The 8060-nt window shown below is 35.5% G+C and overlaps 2 non-coding genes across 2 annotated transcripts; one reads left to right on the forward strand and one right to left on the reverse strand.

Annotated features, from left to right (window-relative positions):
* The first annotated feature begins 2897 nt into the window (after positions 1-2897).
* On the forward strand, positions 2898-2970 carry TRNAR-UCG (transfer RNA arginine (anticodon UCG)). Its single transcript has one exon. It is a non-coding gene; the product is annotated as a tRNA-Arg (tRNA).
* A 409-nt stretch (positions 2971-3379) lies between these two features.
* On the reverse strand, positions 3380-3452 carry TRNAR-UCG (transfer RNA arginine (anticodon UCG)). The gene has a single exon. It is a non-coding gene; the product is annotated as a tRNA-Arg (tRNA).
* Between the last annotated feature and the right edge of the window lie 4608 nt (positions 3453-8060).

Raw genomic sequence — 8060 nt, forward strand, 5'->3', positions numbered from 1 at the left:
AAACCACATTACAAGCAATTTAAAATAACAATAAAATCATAACACAATAACAATTGTAACTAGCCTCGTAACAATACACCGTGAACGAAATTTATGCAGATACGTTAAAATAAATTAAAGAACATTATTATTTAAATTACATACAAATAAAAAGGTCATAAAATAGACAAAAACTTGTGTAACACGACTCATGAATCACGCTAGTTGTAATCTGTAAGCGTCTACACACAATGCGTGAAACGAAACGTTTCTAAGCCGTAGACTGCTCTTTCTACCACATATTTGGTCAGAAACAAAAACACCTAACCGTATTAACTCAGTATTGACATTTAAATCAGTAGCTCAACTCATTTATTTTGAATTCCAAACGTGTTAAACACAAAAGTAGAACAATATAGGTTGGAGCAACAGTAAATCTAACCAACAGTGGCGCCGTGGAAGCGCGCGCGTATCTGTCAAAATTACCCGCGCTATTTATTAGCCAGAGACAATGAGTGACGCGACACTTTGAATATGGAATTAGAGTAGTTTTTTTCATTCTCGTGAAAGTTTATTGTCTGTGGTTGGTAGCTATTCATTTTAGTTTTGAGTATTTAAAAATCTTGCGATGTAGAGCAATATGGAAGCTTTTAGAAATACAGTTCAAGGAAGTTCATATTGGACATTTCAAATACTACTAATATCCTACTGATAATAAAAATGCGAAAGTTTGTGAGTATGTATGGATGTTTGTTACTCTTTCACGCAAATACTGCTGAACCGATTACGATGAAATTTACTGTATAGATAGCTGAAGACCCAGAATAACACATAGGCTACTTTTTGTCCTGGAGTTCCCAAGGGACCGGGATTTACACGGGAAGAGTTTCCACGCGGACGAAGTCGCGGGCGGCCTCTAGTGTTAAATATATCTACTCTTAAATTACAATGTCGATCTTCAAGCCTTTATGTCACGATAACGCTCTATTAAGTATTGATTCATGCAATATTACGATCAAATACCACTTAGATTTCTCTCATATCATTGCATTTCAATAGCCGTTCTTTGTATATTCATGTACAATTGCTTGTTGCTTAACTACAATTATCTTCGAAACAATCTAGGCCGAACATAAAGACATTACATCAGACAATAACAATAGGTTTAAAACATGATATATTTAGCAAAATATATCAAATTTAAAACTCTAATTAGTTTATTTTTCAAATGTATTTGTTCTAGATACAATTTAAGTTAAAAAACAATAACACGTCTGCTCCCGAGATGTAGACCGGACAGTTTTGTCTCTGCCTTCCGTTCAAGCAATATGTCCAAGTCATAGACAACAAAGAGTGATATAGTCTGTCCTTTATCTGTAACAATTGGCGCGTTTGTTAAATGCTAAATAAGTGAACAATAACATATTTTTACGGTGAAGAAAAACAAGTTTTGCAAGCAGCTTAAATGTTTTCTGTTCTAATCGTTTCAGGAGTTATTATAAACTAGAGTTGCAAATATATACTTTCATAGTATACCTTCAGAATTGTATAAAGGTATATTATAAAAGTAACTACATATTTGTAGCGACTATAAGTAATTAATCGCTCATAATTATTATAAAGTGCATGCTAATTACGACATTAAATGCAAACATTTGTCTTTTCTGTTTCAGGACTAGACGTCTACAATTTACCACGGATATAGTGTAAAACCCGAGAACAAACATTGACAAAAACTGAAAAACATAGATTGTTTTTACTAACCCCCTAAACGCTACAAAATGCATAATAGTCTGTAAGTAAGTAATAGTATAACTTAAGAAGTACGACTAATGTCCATCATAACCACGAAATTAATTCGGAAACCGAAAAATACCTGAGCAAACATTTCACCCACATTTCTCTAAAACCCACAACATCTGACATCACTGCTAACCCATCAAATGCGCAGCTACCGTGAATATCTTCAATCAATAACAAACACCATAGACTATAGAGCCAGACACCCACTAGCGACATCTATACATCATATTGATAACCATCGCAACGATACATCAAAAAAGGAACGAATTGTGGAACCAAGATATGTTTTACACTTCAGAACAAATTTGCCAAACGATATTGCACCCTATTTTGATAGTACTAAGGTTGTGTAGTAGGAGTAGTGGTTGTAAAAGTTAAGTTTGTTTGAAACTTGTGAAAATTGACAAGCGTATAAATAGGTTGTAAGTTGCCAGTTATAATTTAAATTAAATGGATTGTGCAAGTCAAATTGATATAACAGTTAACAGGCAATACGAAGGTTTCTAAAAAATAAATAAATGTTTATAATCATACTGGGCTAGTCTACAGTTATTATAACAAGCTGCAAAAAGGTCAGATCTTTTTACTGCTACTTACTTACCGTGTGATAATTATGTTGTTAATAAGAATTATAAAAATACGTTTATATCCCAGACAACACTGCCACAATAATGTTGAATATGGTAGAATCCTAGGCCTAACCCCTTCCTAGTTCGGAGACACTTGCCCAACAGTGGGACAACCATAGGTGTGCAAAAATTTTAGTCTATGAAGTTATGAAAGGAACAAAAAGAAGCTTTTGAAACAATAACAGAAAAAGCTAGCAATAGCATACCTAGATATTATTAAACACTGCTATACTAACTTTAGTTTGTAGTTTTCAAAATATGAGTTTACTATTCTGAAAACGGTTGTATTTTCATAATAAAGTAGCTTTAATCTACCGCATATGCATAACTATAATTCACTTATACTCGCTAACCGCGAACCTTGAATACGAGACTCTCTACTAAGTTATTTGACTGTAGTTCTACATAAACTACCCCTATTTATATGTAGGGCCGTGAGTTATTCCCGGAGTGATGTGAGCGTGTAAATAGAACCTTCTCCCACAAGACCGTGTGGCCTAATGGATAAGGCGTCGGACTTCGGATCCGAAGATTGCAGGTTCAAGTCCTGTCACGGTCGTGATCTCATCGTTGTTGTTTTTGTTTTTTTTTTGTTTATATTGTAGAAATTATAATAATTATTATGTATAACAGTGTAAATGCGAAAGTTTTGATGTTTTTTAGCCAGTGGGTCTGGTTGTAAATTGTGTCCATTGTGTGTATGTTTGTTAAAGTCCCCGCGACACAAGAACAATATTTATGCGGCATTTGTCTTTTTATAAAAAAAAGTGATTTCAAAGAAATTTTAAGAAAAGTTAAATAGAAAAATTGAAAATTCTGTAGAATAAAAAGGATGACGATGTCTACGGATCCGACGTCCGTTCGTGATAAACCGAAAAAATACTGAATTTCAGTTAAAAACTCAACCACCTTATAATTTCTACAATATAAACAAAAAAGAAAAGACAAAAACAACAACGATGAGATCACGACCGTGACAGGACTTGAACCTGCAATCTTCGGATCCGAAGTCCGACGCCTTATCCATTAGGCCACACGGTCTTGTGAAACAAGGCTCTATTACTGAAGTACAAGCTCCTGTAACACAAACTGTAAAATCGATACTTTCTAAGTCTATCTATCTATCGTATGGTTAGTGTTCAACCTAGTGTCAAAATTGTTCAAAAAGGCCTTTGACATGGCTTAAAGACTGTTATCTTAATTGGGACCAACTTTTTACGTGCCCTCCCAAGCACGGAGACGCTCAGTTCAAATACCACTATGCGGTCACCCATCTAAAGAATGACCGCGCCAATGGTTGCTTAACTCACAGATCGTTTACCGACCGGTGCGCACAACTGACATTAGAGTAATTTTACAGTGATTTGAAGGCAAATAGTCCTCTTCCTTGGTAAAAATGATTTGATATTTGTTATTACTACTCAGCAATGTTCGTATAACATGGTTTAATGTGTACGTTCAAATAAAAATAATAAAATACTTAAATTTGTTAGATGACTAAGTATACATGATGTATCGAAATGTAGCGACAATAGCTAGGCAGTTGATGTGCAGTTACGACCTTTTAGAGCGAGATTGTCTCGTTTCCAGGCAGTGTATCGATCTGTCCCTAGTGGGAAACTGTCTGGCTTTGCATAGCTTTGTACCGCGCTTGTAGTTGGAAGGCCTGCTACGTTTCGTTCATCCAAAGTTTCATTACAATTTCTACCGTCTAGATAGATTTTTGGTTTCAGACTTTTGCGAATTAAGTTAAGAAGATTCTAATTAAATTCAGACGAGGCTTGGAAATTAATTAAGTCGTTTCATACGAAGATTCTTTTTCGTAATTACGAGTATGTTACTTAAAAAGTTTGAATTTCCTACTTTGACCTTAAAATAAGGCATTATAATATATGTTATGTAGTTTAATAAGTGCAAATAGGCACAACCGTTACAGTACTTATGTAATTTTTTTATTTTTTTGTTTTGGTGGAAAGCTCGTTATGTTTCCAATGGGCCTAATTGTATTATGGATCAATAGAAGTAAATATTATTTATGAATCTTATTAAAATGTCACTGCCAGTCATTAAATAATCTAGGTTATAAATTAGTTTGCAATGGTATCGTACAAATGTTTTTGATCTTGAAAACACATTATGAAACTTTTTATGTATGTACATAAGTTAAAAGAAGTACTCACTGTTTACTTCTTTATTTAATCCTTTCCTTTCCTTTTTGTACTTATATTTTTTTATAAATTAAGTAGGAAGCAATCAAATTGTCAAATTGAATTTCATTTCGAATCAATTCTACATTATTCCTATCTATCAGTTGAACCACAAAAATTCCCACAGCACATTTCTAAAATACTCCATTTACATAATTCCACTAAAAAGAAATATTATAAAAAATACAATAATATTGATAAACAGCGAGATTAGACCGAGTCGGGAACCGAACCGACGACCGATCCATCAAGCCGCCACGAAAATATTTATGTAGCGGAATAACGGACAGGCCTTCCGTTCGTTTATCACGTACCATCTACTAAATAGTACACTAATAGCATGCTATTGTGCGAAGAATTCAGGTTACATTCCACGCCGATAGTGAACTGAAAGAAATATGTATAGCCATGGAAAATATAAGTCGTTGAATTTCTCATATACAATATTTATTAACTTGTGTATCTATGCTAATATTATAAAACTGAAGAGTTTGTTTGTTTGTTTGAACGCGCTAATCTCAGGAACTACTGGTCCGGTTTGCAAAATTCTTTCAGTGTTACATAGCTCATTTATCGAGGAAGGCTACAGGCTATATATCATCACGCTACAACCAATAAGAGCAGAGTACCAGTAAAAAATGTTACAAAAACGGGGCTAAATTTTGACCCATTCTCTCTTCTGTGACGCAAGCGAAGTTGCGCGGGTCAGCTAGTATTCGATAAATACCGTACGTTGTGGACATTGTTGACGAGGCCTATGTCTAGCAGATGATGTGTAGAGGCTGATATAATGATGATGATTCGATAAATAGCTATACCTTACTGACGGAAAACGGAAAACGGAAAATATAGCAATGTTCTAAAAAATATCCTCTATGGTCAATTATTGTCAAAAGCCACAACCATTTTAGTATATTTCAGCGTAGCCTTTATTCCAACTATGTTCGAGTCGGCTTCCAATCTCAACTGATGCAGCTGAATACCAGTATTTTACAGCTACCAGTGTACCTCTTCAAAGTGGCTGTAGATTTAAGTGTTAACATTTATCCTACTTGTATAATTATGAATGAATGATTTTTATTTTGTTTGTATGCCGCAAGTAACCTTATCCGACCTACAATCAGATATTAGCGAAATTTACTAATAATAAACAATGTAGATAAACATCGCAATTCGCAATGTTTTGAAGTAAACACGCAAATAATATTAATCATAATTGATTAGTTATTCAAAGATGATGAAATTACAACGTACGTGCATACTCCAAGTACCGAAAAACAACGTGATCATTTATTTGTACTGTGATTTGCTTAAACAAGCAGTGATAGCCGAGTGATAGAGCACTGGTAGCCCTGTGGTAGAGCAGTGATAGCCGAATGGTAGTACAGTGATAGCCGAGTGCTATAGGTTGATGCGTCATACGTTTTTCGAAGTTATGTGTGTATTAGAAATAATTATCACTTGTTCAAACAATGAAGAAAAACATCGCAATACAACTTTGCATGCCTGAGAGTTCTTTAGAACAGTTCTTGAAGTCCCCATCCTGCACTAGGCCAGCGTAGTGGACTCAGCCTAGCCCCGCCTTATTAAAGGTAGGTAAAATTTATTTTTATTTATTTACGCTTAACTTTCAGCTTCGATGGGCACATTTCTATTACTAAGGCAACCGAGCAGCTATCGAGAAAAGTATGTAAATCACCAGCCCTAGCTTATTCCGCAAGTACTTTGTTCGTGGTAGTAGCCCTAGTTCAAAACTAACGATATCCTAAAAAACGGTAGACTGGTGTCAATTAACTTGAACAATTGACTGTATCATAATCAACGGCTTTTCAGGTCCACATCGAGACTGCTGCAACGGCGAGAGCTATTGTACTTCGATTTCCCGTTTGGTAGAACAGTCAACCAAGACTTCTTAGCTAGGTCCACATCCAGTTTGCGTTCAAAAACACCTCTTGTGTTCATTTTTTGGTTTTGGAGGTCGGTTTTTTATAAATATTAATATGAAAACTATAATATCTTCCGTATGCTGGTCGTAGATGGATCATCGCTACCCTCGTCACGTGACGGTGACATGCGCGTGCGCACCCGCGCGGAAATATGACGGGTGACGGGACGCTTGACTTTTTATTTGTTTGCCCATATCTGTGATGTGTCTTACTTGTGATGAGTTTTTGTGACTAGAAAATAAATTTAGACAGAAAAAATTGGATAAAGAACTGTCCGCTGGATTCAACCTAGATTAATGTGTGTACTTACAATTGAACTCAAAAAGATTGTTTATTGGCACTGATTTTAGTACAATTTAAGTAAAAACTTAAAGATTTTTAAACCATACCACAATTGAGTGACATAAGGTAGTTAAGTAGAAGTTGTGGTTTGAGTGCCCATTCACTTCATATTAAGGTTTACATGACTAAAGATTAAAAGCTCTTTAGGCGTCAAGAACACCTTGTTTAATAATAATCAAACTTCTATAGTTCACATGATTAAGAAGGGCTAGAAAGCCGACATGCTCTTTGCGATAGACAAATTTAAACCCTTTTTTAGCCTTGCCTTTCTTCCAACTATGTTAATTCGGCTTCCAGTCTCAACGGATGCAGCTGAGTACCAGTATTTTACATGAAGCGAATACCTTAACCCCTTAAACCTAAATATGTAGCAATAATTTCCCAACCACACGCAAGCATAAATAAAACAATATTAACGCGAATGAAACTCATCATTACACGAGTATTACTCAACATCCTATTGAATAGATACGAAGCAGGATCACCAATATTTACACATTACACATATCAAAGGTACACCACCAGCCATCAAAGAAAACGTTTGATATCGAATAAATCATAAACAAAAACTGTAATAACTTGTTAAATGAATATTTTTCCAAATGCACACGTTTCTTGGTCGTAAATCTGTCAATACAGGAATGATTTTCAGTGCGCGGGCGCACGCAATGATGTATGTTTCGACGATCAAAGCGACCGGACGTGTTGCCGCAGACGCACCAACGACCGAATCATTGGTCGTTTACTTAGCTTACGTTATGGAAAAGTTAGTTATTAGTAGATTTATTTTACATGAGTGGCTTGCTGCTAAGGACCTTTCTCCTTTTAAAACAGCAGATTTTATCGCAATAAGATGTCGCAATTTATAGCGTTATTTTTCAACCCCTTACTGTACTACTGCTGGGCAAGGGCCACCTCTCAAACGAGGGAGGGTTGGGCCTTGAGATCACCACGCTAGCCAAGTGCGAGTTGGGGATTTTCCATGCCCTCAATAAATGTATTAAAATTTTTTTTAGGCATGCAAGGTTTCATCACAATGTTTTCTTCACCATTAGAGCACGTGTTATATTTCTAATACACACATAACTTCGAAAAGTCATTGGTGTGTTGCCCCTGGTTCGGACCGTCGCCGTCGACTACTTGCATATGAGGTG

Source organism: Anticarsia gemmatalis, chromosome 9 (assembly GCF_050436995.1).
Source record: "Anticarsia gemmatalis isolate Benzon Research Colony breed Stoneville strain chromosome 9, ilAntGemm2 primary, whole genome shotgun sequence".
NCBI lineage: Eukaryota > Metazoa > Arthropoda > Insecta > Lepidoptera > Erebidae > Anticarsia > Anticarsia gemmatalis.